Raw genomic sequence first — 16180 nt, 5'->3', positions numbered from 1 at the left:
TTGGGAAGTACAATAGCTTTAAATCTTATTAAACTAAATTTCAAGGCAGAATTATTCTGATTCTTAAGATTTATAAAGGATTTTCTAAAGACAATATTGTCAAAGTTATCCACTCTCAAATCTAAAGGCGCTTAAAAGTGAGTCTTTAAAGAACAAACAAATCACCTACAACTTCCAAAAGTACAATTAGAAAGAAAACTTTGAAGTATCCAGCAGATATTTTTGGTATCTGCACTATAAATATAGATTATCACATTTATGAATCTGCTTAAATATAGACTAAATTTTTCAACCAGCCCTAATCTGAAAATATTTTTTTATATTAACCAAATTTTCATTAAGATATCATACTTTTATTTTAATAGTACTTCTCTAGCAGTGGTTATTGGAATACCTGGAATTCTCTATGAAGGATCTCAGATATGGTAAAATTACATTAACTCACTCTTCAAATAAGCTCCAGTAAATGCCAACTTGTAAAGACAACATTATTTTTTTCTGATACGACATCAAATTATTTGGGTCCTCTCAAACAGTGACAGTCCCAAATCTATTTTCCTAGGAGATATACACTGAAGTTCCACCAATTGGTGAAAAGCCTTTAAATTTTTATACAATATGGGGGCTAGTTATGTTGGTTTTATGAGGGTGAAAAAGTCCTAAGGACTTGGCTTCCCATCTTGGTAACTTGCAGCCACCGAAAAACAAGACAATATTGCACTATAATAACAAATTTCTGAATATCCTCTTATTCATCTCATTTATAAGGTATTTGGTTCCACAAACCTGTTATACTCATTTCTATCTCTGTTTACTTTGATTATGCTGTTATCTCTTCTTGGAATTCCTGTTTTTACACTTACTTGGAATTCAAGCCACATCAATGTTTTAAGGCTCTAGTCAGCCCAACTTTCACCTTTAATACTAAGAAGGATTCAACACAGTGGTTAAAAAAAGAAGTGCTACCAAGTTGGACTCCATGGACTCTACCAACATTAGTTGCATGCCAAGGGCAAGTTATGAAAGCTCCCAGGCTTCAGCGTCATCATTTATAAAATGGAAATGTTCAGTAGGATTTCTGTGAGGATTCAGTGAATTAGTGCATGCAAAGTGCTTTGAACAGTGAGTGGCACAAATAATTACTCAATAAATGTTATCCACTATTATAATCTTTATTATAACCTTCATTCTTCCTGCACTACTCTGAATAACACTAGACTCATAATTCATAAGAACCCTAGACTGTAGAGGTCATTGACTTCAATCTTCCCCATCAAGTAGTAGCACCTCTAAAAGGTTCTTAATATTTGGTCAGCCATGAAGATGGTTAAATACTTGCAATGCTGGAAAATTTGCTATTCTTCTAAAAGCACAAACTTGCAGATAATTCTAATCATCAGAAAGGTTTTTTATGTATCACTTTTATGTATCATGCCTACTTTCTACTCACTAGTCTCTTATCTCCATCCCCACAGCTTCAAAACAAACCTGAATCCTCTATCCACTTCCACATAATATTCGGAACAGTCTCTGACTAGTTAAGTAGAACACTTTGTTAAGGAAAATAAGACAAATTTTGATAAAATTTACTCAACAAAAACAATAGCCATAAAACTATAATGTTTTTATATGAAAAATTAAGGTATTCTTTGCTTCTGAGGGAGTTGGCCAACAATATTCATATTTATCACTCAGTCTACTTAAATAAGAATGTAGACTCTCTGTGAGGCTGCTTTCCAGTCTGTATCGACAGGCATAATTTTTTGTAGTCTAGTTATTTCTCCACTACGCAGTCCTTTGGCTGCGTATCTTTTCTGCTTGTGATTTTATCTTTTCTGCCTGTTTCTATCTTTCTACCTGTCTCCCTCTTGCTCTTTTTTCTTTCTTTCATCAAACAATCACTCAACAAACATTTGTGTAAGGCTACCATGTATCAGGCACTGTGCTAGGGATGGAAAACTCAAAGATAATTAGATCTGAGTCAAATTACTCACAAGTAAGTTGCAGAGACAGATTCATAAACAGTTAATAAAACATCATGGTAATGCAATGAGATAGATATGCCTAGGCTACTGTAAGAACACTAGAAAGGAATGCCACTAGAAGGAGTCAGGAAACATTTCTGGAAGGAGAAAACACATAATGAAATCTAGAGTGAGTCTCAGCAGAACCTCTCAAAATTTAAATCACCTGAGAATCTTGTTTGACAGATTTAGAGTCAAGAGATCTGGGTGGGACTTGAAACACTGTTTTTCTATCAAGTCCCAGATGGTGCCCATGCTGTTGGTCTGCAAAGGTCTTAAAAGATGGCAAATGACTAAGTAAAAGTTGGGTGGAGTGAATTTGGGCAAGATAGACAGTATGAAGTAAATCACAGAGGTAAGAAACACTTCAGTGTGTGTTATGAGAATGAAGCATGTTAGTATCCCCAAGCAATTCAAAAGATTATCAGTTCCTAAAATGGAGATGGATGGGAATGTTGTACATGTTAAGGTGAAAGAAATTTATTACATAGGCAATGAAGTACATCAAAGAAGTAGGGCAGTAACAACTTGCAGCTGGTAACAAGAGTAACAATTTGCAGCTGGTAACAACTGCAAATCAGATCTGGTGGTTTCACTGGTAGAATCATGGGCAAAAAGATAACATTCTAGGCCACATTAAATAAACCTGCTAACAATGATGATGAGGCAACTGACTTTAAAAAAAAAAAATGTTTAGGGACACCTGGGTGGCTCAGTTGGTTAAGCGGCTGCCTTCGGCTCAGGTCATGATCCCAGCGTCCTGGGATCGAGTCCCACATCGGGCTCCTTGCTCAGCGGTGAGCCTGCTTTGCCCTCTGACTCTGCCTGCTACTCTGTCTGCCTGTGCTCCCTCTGTCTCTCTCTGACTAATAAATAAATAAAATCTTAAAAAAAATTTTTTTATGAGATTAAGAGTCATTTATGGTTTGTCTCCCTCCCAATCCCATCTTGTTTCATTTATTCTTCTCCTATCCCCCTACCCCCCCATGTTGCAAAACAAACTGGGGGTTGCTGGGGGGAGGTGGGATTGGGAGAGGGGGAGCGGGCTATGGACATTGGGGAGGCGAGGCAAACCATAAGAGACTATGGACTCTGAAAAACAACCTGAGGGTTTTGAAGGGTCAGGGGTGGGAGGTTGGGGCAACCTGAGGGTTTTGAAGGGTCAGGGGTGGGAGGTTGGGGGAACAGGTGGTGGGTAATGGGGAGGGCACGTTTTGCATGGAGCACTGGGTGTTGTGCAAAAAGAATGAATACTGTTACGCTGAAAAAATAAATAAAATGGAAAAAAATTTAAAAAAATTAAAAAAAGGAAAAAAAATTTTTTTTAAATGTTTAGCAGATAAATTGACTGTATTTTCACCTATTAATTTAAAAATCAGGAAAGTTGTTACTCCTTTGTACTCTTTGTAGGCCTGCTATCTATTCTTCATCTGACACTCAGCAACATGTATGCTTGAGCAAGGCATTTAAAACTCTTTTCACACCAAGTTCCACATTTTAAAACAGTGAAGAGCTGATCCAAATAAACACTGTGGTCTCTTTACCCTAAATTTTATGGTCCCCTGAACTAAATTCATTTCTTATTGAATCATGGAATCACAATTTTTAAAACCTACCACAACAACTGGAATATAAATATACAGCGTATAAATAATATTGACTCTGCCTAGCAAACAGGTATTAAAACTGGAGACTTTTTATATGTCCTGCCTCTTCCTCACCCATGACATTCATTACTAAGTCCAGTTGCTTTGTACTTATGTTTTATTGGTGATTCTTTGGATTATGTTCCTATGATTTCTAAATTGGATTCTCACACCTTAGGCGTTCCTTCTGGCTCCAATCTAATCTTCCCCCAAACACTATCTGAGAAATGGAAGAAGTCTGGAGTCAGAAAACCCTGCGATTGAATACTAAAGCCCACTGCTTCTTAGCTGTGTGACTGTTAGTAAGTTTTTAACCTTTCTAACCCTGAATTTCCTTATCTGTAAATCATAGGGATGATATGGAGATAAAATGCTTGCAAAGGTCTTAGCACAATGCTGTTACACCTAAGAACTCAGTAAATGCTAGTTATTATTTTGAAAGACAAATCTCATAAACACTTGAGCAGTACTTCACAAAAGAAGAAAATCAAATGGCCAATAAAAAATGAAAAGATGGGGACGCCTGGGTGGCTCAGTTGGTTAAGCAGCTGCCTTCGGCTCAGGTCATGATCCCAGAGTCCTGGGATCGAGTCCCACATCGGGCTCCTTGCTTGGCAGGGAGACTGCTTCTCTGTCTGCCATTCTGTCTGCCTGTGCTTGCTCTCTCTCCCTCTCTCTCTGACAAATAAATAAATAAAATCTTAAAAAAAAAATGAAAAGATGTTCTTCTTCATTAGTAATCAACAAAAAGCCAATTAATAATTTTATGAGTACAATTACATATCCACTTGATTCGCAAAATTTAAGAACTTATAAATCAAATGTTGTGGGAGTATAGAATTTCTCTTATATTGCTGGTGAGAGCATAAACTGATATAACTGCTTGGGGGCAATATTCTGGCATTACCTAGAAAAACTAAATGGGCACACACCCCCAAATTCAGTACTTCCTTTCCTCAATATTTATCCAAAAGAAGCCCTTACACATGTATATTGGAATCTGCAGGCAACTACATATATATGTAACTTAATAAATTTATTATAAATGTATTTATAATTATAACAAATATCTTTACAATATTTAACAAATATATTTACATAAATGATTTATTTTTATATGTAAGTAACTCAGGTCATGCACACATACTAGCAAAGTAATGTAGAAACAACCCAAATATTCACCAACAGTAAAATGGAAAAGTAAATTTAGTATATTTACGGAGTAGAATACCATACAGCAATTATATGAATAAACTATATGCATTAATATGGAAAAATCATACAATGTTTAGCAAAAATCAGTTTATTAAGAATATATATATATATATATATATATTACACAAACCAAATTCAATTATATATATAATATATACATATACCATGACTGGAAAATGGAAAGCCTACAAAGAAAAGCAAGGGAACAAGGAACAAGTATGACAAAAGGTAGGATAGCAGTAAGTGGTCATCTCTAGTGGGGAAGAAAAAGTATGTGATTCTAAAGGAGAACATAAGAATTTACTGATAATTTATTCCTCAATATGAATGGCAGTTAAATGAGGTTTGCTTTATAACTGTTCTATAAACCATATTTGCCTTATATGCCTTGCTAAGTCTATAATATATTTCACAATTAAATAATAAACCTGATCATGTCATTCTCCTACTTAGTCTTTTTGGAATAAAATTCAAATTTTTTATCTTTAAGAGACCCTTCATGGTATATCTCCTGTACCTTCTTCAGCTTCATTTCCACCACCCCCATTTATGCCCTAACACAGTAAATGACACATAGAAATCGCAAAAAATCATATTCTTCCAAGCATCTGGACCCTTGGAAAATATTCCCCCTGCTCCCTTTCCTCCGGTTATTTTTTTATTATCCTTAACATTCAGTTAACATATCACTCCCTTTGGAAAGTCTGCCTTGACAACTCCCCATGCCATCTGTATTAGCCTCTCCTCTGTTGCACTTCCTTTAGCACCCCAAGTCTACCCATGGAACGCTCTGTGTAAGGAACACACTCTTTGAAAAAATCACCCCACTTAAGGGCACATTTTATCATAAACACCATTTTATACTGAAAGCTCCTTTAAGGCAGGTACTATCTCTTTCAACTATCGCAAGAGTTAAGGATAATATCTACATCACAGATTCTCAGCAAATGTTTGCTTAATGAATAAATGTCTAAGATGGGGCAATATATGTTTTCTACATCACTGGAAGGGGTGTATAACCCAAAATATCACGTTCAGCCATATAAAATTGACCTTACTTTAGATCCACGATGGTTGATTATTGGCAACATGTTATTCTCTGTCATAACAAACATGCATTTAATACATGTTGATTAAACACAGCACAGTGATGACTATTATATCTATTCTCTCAATACCCACTATAAGCAGACTATAATGAAAATCATGAGGTGAAATAAGTATAGGTTAATTTCATCAGTCTTCTGCAGTTATAGTTCATGCATTAATTTACAAGACAGCCTACCTACCCAGTGTTATATGAGCCACTAAGCAAACGAAAGAGATATGTTGATCACTAGTACAAAACAGCTTCTTCTGGAATCTTACAAGCACCACCGCCATGCACTATTTCTCAAAGAAGTTATTTGACAGATTATGATTGGTTCACCTCTGCTGGAGTCCGTTGATTATTGACTTTGGTGACTATAAAGCATCAAGTATTTGATTAAAAAAAACTCTGCCTGTGTGTGCTGATATTTTTATAAAATAGTAAGCTTTCAAAATTATCCCAACTAGCAAAGAAACTAGATCTACTTTTAATATTATTGTATTAAGCAAAAAGATTTGTAGGGTAAATGTCTATGAATTGAATTTTATAAAACTGTGCTATGATTTCTCTCGCCTTATTTCCAAGGATCTAAATGTTATATTGATACATATATATAATATATATTCTTTATATACTCCTATATATTTACAGAAGAATGTGTGTATATGTGTCTTCCCGAAAGGTACTGAGCATTATAATTTAGCTCAGAACCAACTCTTCTACCAGAGGGGATGAATTGGTAAAATACAGAATTATGTCATAAATTTAAAAAGGCACTGAAAAACATAGTTACCAGCTGTTACTCAGGCACATGAAATTGTTCATTAGAGCTGTCTTACCGGACTGGTATCATGGAGTGTGGTAGCACTGTGGTGTTTTACAACGCACCCATGCACTGCGAGGCTTCATGCTGCTCTATGTGGCACCAGCAGTTAAACATTCTGTCCTGTTGATTTTCACTTCTTTAGTTGAAATTATTTAGAACAGTATTTCTTCAGATCCATACTAAATCCCATGCAATATTTAAAGCGGTTATGGGGATCACATGTTTTCTGCTAAGGAACATTTTTAAATTTGTGACTCACCACTGCTTGTATGGTTTCTCATCTAAAGGAAATTGTTCTAATTCAACAGCTTCTTGCATGAGTTGCCATAACAAAGATCTGAGATGGTCCTGCTGTTGGTGTTCCTCACGCTAGCCTAAAATCAAAGCAAAAACACAAAATGAATTTGCTCTTAACACTTAAATGGGAATCTCATCTGCATTTAGGAAACCAAAAGACTGACAAAGGCAACTGGAAATGAGTGATGGGACACAGGATGAGGGAATAAAGCACCTGAAGGTAGTTCACTCTGTCCAAATGTATTACAAGCACAAGAACTTTGGTGTTACCAACACCAGAATAGATGGATATTTTAAGATCTGAACATAAGTCCAATTAATAATTATTACTTTAGTTGACATGGTATTTGGCTTTGTGATATGGATTTGGTTTTGAGACACAAGGCACCCTACTCAGCTTCAACTGGGACAGCTCCACTCTTACATGTTTACACAGTCTGCTTTTCATGCGAGATTTCATTGGAATGATGGGTTTCGTACCTACCAACTGAAGGAGGAGGAGAAGTTCAAAGACCTCTGAAGTATATGAAATAGAATAAAACTAAACTGAAGCTGTTCTGAAACTGGAAACAGACCTGTATGCATGCTTTCCCATAATCTGATCTAGTTACAAAAATAGGTTTGTAACTTCAATCTGTTACTGTTCCTTTTTGAGATTATATTGGACCAGATTCTCCAAGATTTGCCAGTTTCCAATGCCCTACCCATTATCAAACCATAAGTTTTGATTTCTAGAACTTTGGAAAGTATGTTCATCATACCGAAAATAAACCTCCTCTCTGCTCCAAATAAGAGTCCCTTTCCTGGTCAGGTGCTTACAATTTACTACTATGAATTCTTTCCCCACTACATCCCCAGACATCTCAATGTAGCCTCCAATGTCACATGTATTTTGTTCTCCTCTGAATTCCTGTTCTATTTCTTGTCAAATTACTAATAGGGCCCTTGATTATATACCACCTTTATTTAACCTCATCTCTCCAAATGGCTCCAAACTCTTCCTTCCTTGCACTTAGCAGAGATCTGTACACGGAAGACATTCGTCCAAGTAATATTTATTGTGTCCCAACAATGTGCCAAACAGACACAGTCAGTACCTGAGAGATTATACTGTCATAGAAAACACAGGAAACAGGAAGAGGCCATTACTGTATTGTGTGATAAGTGCTAGGAAGGCGGAAGTATAGACACTGAAAAACCTTGCCAGATAAATGGGCCTGAGAGCTCTCACTTCACTATCAGTGCTTTCAGATCTTCTGTGAGAAGAGGTTAGTTACTTAAAGAAACTCATTCAGGAAGCACATGGAGGACCCAGGCAGGTTAACAACCAAAATCCAGGAGGCAGTTTTACTTCTAGGAAGAGAAGTCACTAAAAAGAATTTCTAGTATTTTTTAAGTCACTGCTGGGTGGTAGCATCTTTTTCATGTTTTCTACAACACACACACACACACACACACACACACACACACACACACAGTTCCAAAAATCCTGTTTATCACTGAGCAGGCCAGTCTGCAAATGCCTGATGGCTCGTAGGGGACTTCACCTTACACCTGTACACCATATGGGATTTCAGAGTGACTGTGCATTAGGAATGCTTCTAAGGAACCTTCAGTCTTCTTTTTTTCCATTCAAAACTTTAATTTCCATTCCTAGAAGCATTAGTTCTATGAGCCTGCGGCTTTCGCATCTCAGAGATAAGAACAGTGAGAAAGGCCAGAGTGGCTTATTATGGATCCAAAACATCAATTCAACTAGAAAAATTCTTTATCAAAAATAAGTATAAATTTGTAGTTTACTTCTCATACCAAAAAGGTTCTTTTGGTTTAAGGATTTTCAATATTACCTGAGCTCTCCATTTAGAGTTTCTACCAAGATTCATGATAAGAAATGGGGAGAGGGAGGTGGGATAATACTTAAAAGTACAGATTTTTCACTTTCCCCCTCTTTGCTTAGATTTTCTCTTAAGAATAAAATGTACTCAAACTGAAAAATCTTTATTCAAAATCTTACACCTTTGCTATGAAAATAGGTACTATATATAGGTAAATTTCTAAAATTCAAGCTCCAATTCTCAATTGCATTTTCTCTTTCAAAGAGAAATGATCAATATGCAGCATGATCTTTTATCTGAATCAGCAGCAATGTCTCATCTCAGACTTATATAATGCAATAAATGTGTTTAATATACTAAATAAATAAATGGATCTTGTTCTTCTTTACCAATAAGCACTCCCCCAGTAGTCTACAGGCCGAACTTTATGCAAGTCAGTGGTCCTCAGAAGAAGGTGTGAGAGATGCAACTGTAGTGGGGAGGAAATACTCAGCCTGCAGCAAATACAGCATTGTACTCCTTTCTGTCATTCCCGGACACTTTGTGCTTCTTTTTGCTTAAGTGTTGCAATGTCCAACCAAAAACTTAAAGGACACTGCAAGCGGAAATAGTAAAGGCAATGGAGAAAGAATTTTAAGTGTCATTTTGTTTACTTCTTCTAATTGAAGGAAGACTCCCTTGCTTTGAGACCCATTATTCTCATAAGTAACTAAGCAATCATTCGATTTGTACACACAAATTCCATGCAAAGTCTTTTAGCTGCAAATGTGACCTGAAGCCAGAATGAGAACAGGAAGGGAGAGCATCTGCCCCCATGTTTAACAAACAAGAAAGCCCCCAATTGTCTTTATTTTTATCATCAGTATTAAAAGACTTTTTCATTAAGATTACATCCAAAGACATAAATTCATTTACATAAAGCTACAATAAAGCTTTTTAAAAAAGCCTTTAAATACAGGATGCTTTACCTTTAAACATGGGAGGCTTTTTCACATTACTGAGGTTAGGCAGATCCCTTTTGCTTATGATATTCCTATAAGATATATTAACCAAGGAAATCTTGTGAATTTTCCTGCAACTTAAAAATATACATTTATTTTTAGCATCCACAATCAAGTCTCAGTTCATTCTAACCTTGAAAAACACTGACTACGTCCTAATAAAACCATTAAATACTAATAGGTATTAGACGTACCAGACAATGACAGCAAAACACACTGGGTCCCTCTGGGATCTGTTCACAAACATCCCCTTCGAGAATGACAAACACACTCCTCCCAACAGCAGATGCTGTTCTGGGGCAAGCAAGCAGGAAGCTGGAGGCAGCTGATTTTTCCACTCTACATATGATTTCTTACTGCCTCATCATCAAGAATTTTTTTTAAACCAGTACTGCAAAGATTCTGTAACACCAGGAGCTCATCAAATTAAAGCTACTCTACAACAGGAGGGAGTGATGTGCAGATGAGGAAGCAGGAAGACTGTTTCATATCTAAGGTCATACCACCTTTGTCATCTGATTTGCTATAGTTCCGGTGTGGGGAAGAGAAAATCCAGTTTGCTCTGTGTAATAAAATAAGCTAACCCAGTACTCTGTGTCCATTAAGAGTGAGATAGAGGCAGGAAAGGGAATACATGCCGAAGGCAGCAAAACTGCTCTCTCCAAGCTCTCTGGCCCCTAAAATTCAATGGTTCCGAAGTAGAGTCAGAAGGTTGTGAGCTCATTCTTGAGCGTCGCTATCTATACTGACAACATATAGGCTCACCTAAGGTAGAACATGTACAGAAGCCTCTCTGAGAGAAGTGGTCATTCCTGCAACCATTTTTGATATGTTGATCAGCATTCTATGAGATCCTCCAGGTTCTGACAGCTAGCAGACGAGGGACAGAGGGAGAAATCAGACCGTGGGCTAGCACTGCTGAGTGCCCTTATTTTCCTTCCCTCTGAACTATGTTCTGTCCCATGACTTAGCCTGCCTCTTTCTGGTTCGTTCATAAAAGTTGCCGTCAACCCCCCAGCAGCACGCAGGGCTGCTGCACAGACCCTGGAGGGCTCAGCAGCAAAGACAGCCCATGTAAACAGCCTTGTGATTCCTTCAGAGCCTCCTGCCATGGGATAAGCCATTCTTTTTCTACAGCTAAAAGGCAGTACCCAGGGAAGTTAAGTGTCAGAAGGTAAAAGCAGAGACAGCCTTTAGATTTAAATGTGGAGGGGAAAAAAAATACATATATAATTTTTCTTGAACAATCTCTAACCTTGATGTACTCGAAGATTTTCTAATAAATCACATTTATTTTGCTGCAGGCACAAAAGCATAAATTCTGGTAGGCATATTGCCATGCTCGTTTCTGATTTTTTTTTCCCCAAAAGAGATCTGACATATCTAGGGAACACAGTATCCCAGCACAGAATATGGGAACCCTGCCATTAAAAAAAAAAAAAAAAAAAAAAAAATGCTGTCTGCTGTGATTAGGAGATCACTTTCTTAAAGGGACCCCTTACCTATGCTACTACAACGCCAATGTTTCTTCTAATCTCTTACCTGACCCCTGTCCTGTGTTCCTCTCTCTGGCCTGAATTTAGCCTAGAATGTCTCTGCAAGAGTAATGTCATTAGTTTTGCAACTAAGATATATAAATACCATTCTCTACTATAAATAAATATGATGCAAAATATTTAAATTATACCTCTCAGGAAGTAAACATAAATGCATACTTAAAGATGTGATTTTTTAATGTTTTATGGAACCCAGAGCATTTCTTAGATATAGAACTGAGGTCAGCACTTGTAACAAGCACAGCTGTTCGCTGTCTCTCTGTCTCTTTCTCTCTCTCTCCCCACCCCCCCACTCTCTCTCTCTCCCCCGCTGTTTTTCTCTTCCCTTCTGTAGCTCTGCATTGGTCTAAAAACCCCTGGTCACAATAAGAAAGCTCCCTCCCACCCTCTGCCAACCCTCACTCCAAACACGAAGGTTTCCACACGCCCGAGTCTGGGGAGAGGTGCTCCACACAGAAGGAAAGGCTGGTGGCTTCTTGCCTCAGAGGTACTTCACTTCATGAACCTGCTTTCCATCCCATTACTCCCACTTTTCCCATGCTCGCTCTCCCACCCCACCAGGAGCAATTAATAGGCATCACCCCACCCCCCAAAACACAGGTTAGAACCCAGAAGGAGCAAAGAGCCACCTACCATTCCGTGCTTGAGAACTACGATCCTGATCCAGCAGTGTTTGCCCCAGAAATCCTCCCTACTTGTTTTTCATTAACCACATTCCAAATTGTAATAAGGAATAGATTCTTTGGAGGTGGGGAAATGGTTTAAAATTAATGATAGACAGGTGATTTCCAAGAAAACCCAATCTTAAAGTCACCCAAGCCCCAAAGAATTGAGGGGTGAGGAGAAAAAAGGAAAATTATAAAAATGAAAAAAGAAAAGAAAAAGGTAAGCATATAACAAGCACCACCCACCCCCATAAAAATAAAAAAAGAAGGGGAGGATTTTTTTTAAAAGAAGAAGAAGAAGAGTGGCTTGCTGAATCACCCTCTTTCACTGTCTGGAAACCATTGTGCAGCGTGATGCTGCCTGTACCATTGTGGAACCTACCAGAGGAGACGGACAGAGGGCTTGGGGAATGGGGTTGCTATGGCAACCGAAAGGAGCACACATGACGTCAAAGCCCAGAGAGGTCTAGGGAGGGGTGAGAGGGGGAAAGGGAAAGAGGAAAAAGTCTGTGTGCGGCTACAGCTGCTGTGTTTTCCGGTGAAATGAGGACCAGGCAAAATAGAAAGGAATGAGGTTTGCTGGCAGCCACTATCAAGAACTACGACATCAGCGGCCCGTCGGCACAACCCCGAGAAACAATCTGCTCCATGCAGCCCTGGCCCTGTACACCGCAGGGCTGATGAACAAACGCCTACAGACCAAAACACCGGAAGAAATACAGTCAATCTCTGCTTTTCAACTAGCTCAGCTTTTTGCAAACAGCACAAAGTGAGACTCGGAGTCTCTCTAAATGTCAAAACAAACAAGGATGGTAATCACCTCAGCAGAGAAGTGAGCATCTCAGTCCCAGCCGGATCCCAGAGGTCATTTGCACAGCACTAGTCCTCTTCTCCGGCTCCTTGGTTTTTATAAAAATCGTAAATTAATACCTACTACACCAAACTCAACAAACTGATTCTTCCACTCCAATTAGAATATGGGGGGGGGGGGGGAAATACTGTTAATCTGAGTTAACAAACCAAGGGTTCTTTTTTTTCTAGTTGCAGATTATTCTCTGGAACACTCATACAAACTGTATTATTACTATCTGGGGCAAATGCCTCTATTTATTTAAGTAATTTGCCTTGCTGTTGACTGTTAGAATATATTTTTTTAAATCTCCATACAGTTTTAACATCTAGAAATAACACTCTTTTAGAAAGAGGACAATTAACCACTTCTACTATTTAAAAAAAATTACCAAACTTCTTTAACCTTTTTAAAATATTTTCTTTATACAAGAAAAATGTTCAATTCACATTTGACCTAACCAGCCTAAGCCCTTGGATTCTCAAGTTACATTATCTAATCAAATTTCTTTTTTGCTTAAACAACTTTAAGTTGTTTGACATTGACACAAAGTAATGCTGAGTTTTATATCATTGTGCATTGTTTTAGAACAAGCATATTTACATGAATAAGGACCTTCTTCCATATGTTAAGAAAAAAGATATAATATGCAACAGATATAAACCAAGCAGTGATCATAGACACTAAAAGATCATAAAACTGTGTGGGACTATGCCAGCTTTTGTTTTCATCGTTGCCTCTGTTATTTTTTTCAGGAGGGAATCTGGGGGAAAAAAGGCTTACATGAATTTTTCTGTCTTTTTAATCTATTGGCCAAGACAAGGTTTTGGATGTTGTTTTACTCTAATTTCAAGTTGAACAGGAATCGGTTGATCATTAACTATTAGTCTTGGCATTGTGTCTATCTATAAGAAAACCATGTCACAAGCAAAATTATCTATTGATTAGCCAAGCAACTTTATAGTACAATATAATTAGCATTCATGGTTTTAAGTTATTGCATTCTAAGCTTTAATATCAAAAGTTAATTTTTAATAACTGGGTATCAATGAAAAAAAAAAACAGGACTTACCTTACATTGCAAACACAAAAATTAGAGATAAATTATATACTGAAACATAAAAGCTAAAATCTATAAAGCTGTTAGGATAAAATACATCTTGTAGAAGGAAAATTACTTTCTCATCTTGGAGTAAGCAGATTTCTTGGGACACAGAAAGTACCATAATAGAAAAAAAAAATAGACTTGATCAAAATTAAAAGCTTCCACTTATCCAAGTCACCATTAAGGAAATGAAAGAGACAAGCCACAGACTAAAAGAAAATAACCTCAATAAACAGCTAAAAATATTCTTGATACAATTATATGATACTATCAAATTCAAATACAAATTCTAGATTTTATAAAAATATCCTACAACTCAAAGATAAAACATTTTTTTAATGTCTTGAGTAGGCGCTAGACAAGCGAGATTTATAAATAGTTGATAAGCACATTAAAAAGTGTTCAGCATCAGGGAGGATGCGGAGAAAGGGGAACCCTCCTACACTGTTGGTGGGAATGCAAGTTGGTGCAACCACTCTGGAAAACAGCATGGAGGTTCCTCAAAATGTTGAAAATAGAACTACCCTATGACCCAGCAATTGCACTACTGGGTATTTACCCTAAAGATACAAACGAAGTGATCCGAAGGGGCACGTGCACCCGAATGTTTATAGCAGCAATGTCTACAATAGCCAAACTATGGAAAGAACCTAGATGTCCATCAACAGATGAATGGATCAAGAAGATGTGGTATATATACACAATGGAGTACTATGCAGCCATCAAAAGAAATGAAATCTTGCCATTTGAGACGATGTGGATGGAACTAGAGGGTATCATGCTTAGTGAAATAAGTCAATCGGAAAAAGACAACTATCATATGATCTCCCTGATATGAGGACACAGAGATGCAACATGGGGGGTTAGGGGGATAGGAGAAGAATAAATGAAACAAGATGGGATTGGGAGGGAGACAAACCGTAAATGACTCTTAATCTCACAAAACAAACTGGGGGTTGCTGGGGGGAGGTGGGGTTGGGAGAGGGGGAGGGGGTTATGGACACTGGGGAGGGTATGTGCTATGGTGAGTGCTGTGAAGTGTGTAAACCTGGTGATTCACAGACCTGTACCCCTGGGGATAAAAATACATTATATGTTTATAAAAAAATAAGAAATAAAAATTTTTTTAAAAAAGTGTTCAGCATCATTAGTCATCAGAGAAATGCAAATTAAAACTGTAATCGATGCCATTTTACACCCATAAAAGTGACAAAAATTTAAAAAGACTAACAACACTAAACATTGGCTAAAATATAGAGAAACCAGAACTCTCCTACATTAATGGTGTGAGTATAAAATGATAAAACTACTTTGAAAAAATGGTTTGGCAGTGTTGTTTTTTTTCTTTTTAATGATAACCATTTACCTACAGTATGACTCAACAATTCTATTGATAGATGGTCACCCAAGAGAATAGAAACATATTTCCATTAAAAAAAAAAACTTGTACATAGATGTGTATGCCAGCTTTATTTATAATTGGTAAAAATTAGAAACAACTCAAAGTGCACCAACAGGAAAATGAATAAATTATGATATATTCATATAGTAGTGTGCTATTCAGCAATAAAAAGAATGTGAACTAAGAATAGGTAAAAACCAACCATTTTCTTCCATTAGGTATTAATTCTTGATGACACAATTTATCAAGAATAATAGATACCAACATTGTTCATAGATTTGGAGGTAGATTTTACTTTAATTCTCAACCAACTCATTTCTGTAATATTTAGATGATCAAAATGGTCTTTTAAGTCTATTCTTCAAAATATAGAAAAGTTAATTCCCTCAAATTAGATCATTTCAAACAAGTCAGCTTTTAAAAAATCACACTAGGAGGGAGGAGCAAGATGGCAGAGGAATAGGAGACCTAAATTTTGTCTGGTCCCAGGAATTCAGCTTGATAGTTATCAATCCTTTCTGAATACGAACAGAATCAACAGGAGATCAGAGAAGAAGAGGAGCAATTCTCGGAACAGAAAAGCAACCAGTTTCTGGAAGGTAGGATGTGTGGAGAAGTGAATCTGAGGCAATATAGAGAAGATAGACCATGGGGGGAGGGGCTGACTC

At 37.2% G+C, this 16180-nt stretch overlaps 1 protein-coding gene across 9 annotated transcripts in view; it reads right to left on the bottom strand.

Moving 5' to 3' along the window:
- MAPK10 (mitogen-activated protein kinase 10) overlaps positions 1 to 12528 on the bottom strand; it is a 321579-nt gene extending 309051 nt beyond the window's left edge. For 2 of the 9 annotated variants that reach the window (XM_045997786.1, XM_045997795.1), the window contains exons 1-2: positions 12124 to 12526; positions 7061 to 7175 (exon numbers count right to left, since the gene is read on the bottom strand). The gene's annotated coding sequence lies outside the window, so the exon portion shown is untranslated. Of the gene's footprint in view, positions 1 to 6814; positions 6922 to 7060; positions 7176 to 10128; positions 10264 to 10699; positions 10719 to 12123 lie in introns of those variants that run through there. The other 7 variants (XM_045997792.1, XM_045997793.1, XM_045997788.1 and 4 more) reach the window with 6 other exon arrangements.
- Between the last annotated feature and the right edge of the window lie 3652 nt (positions 12529 to 16180).

This window comes from Meles meles, chromosome 2, assembly GCF_922984935.1.
Source record: "Meles meles chromosome 2, mMelMel3.1 paternal haplotype, whole genome shotgun sequence".
Lineage (NCBI taxonomy): Eukaryota > Metazoa > Chordata > Mammalia > Carnivora > Mustelidae > Meles > Meles meles.
This window is presented reverse-complemented; position numbering and strand designations above follow the sequence as displayed.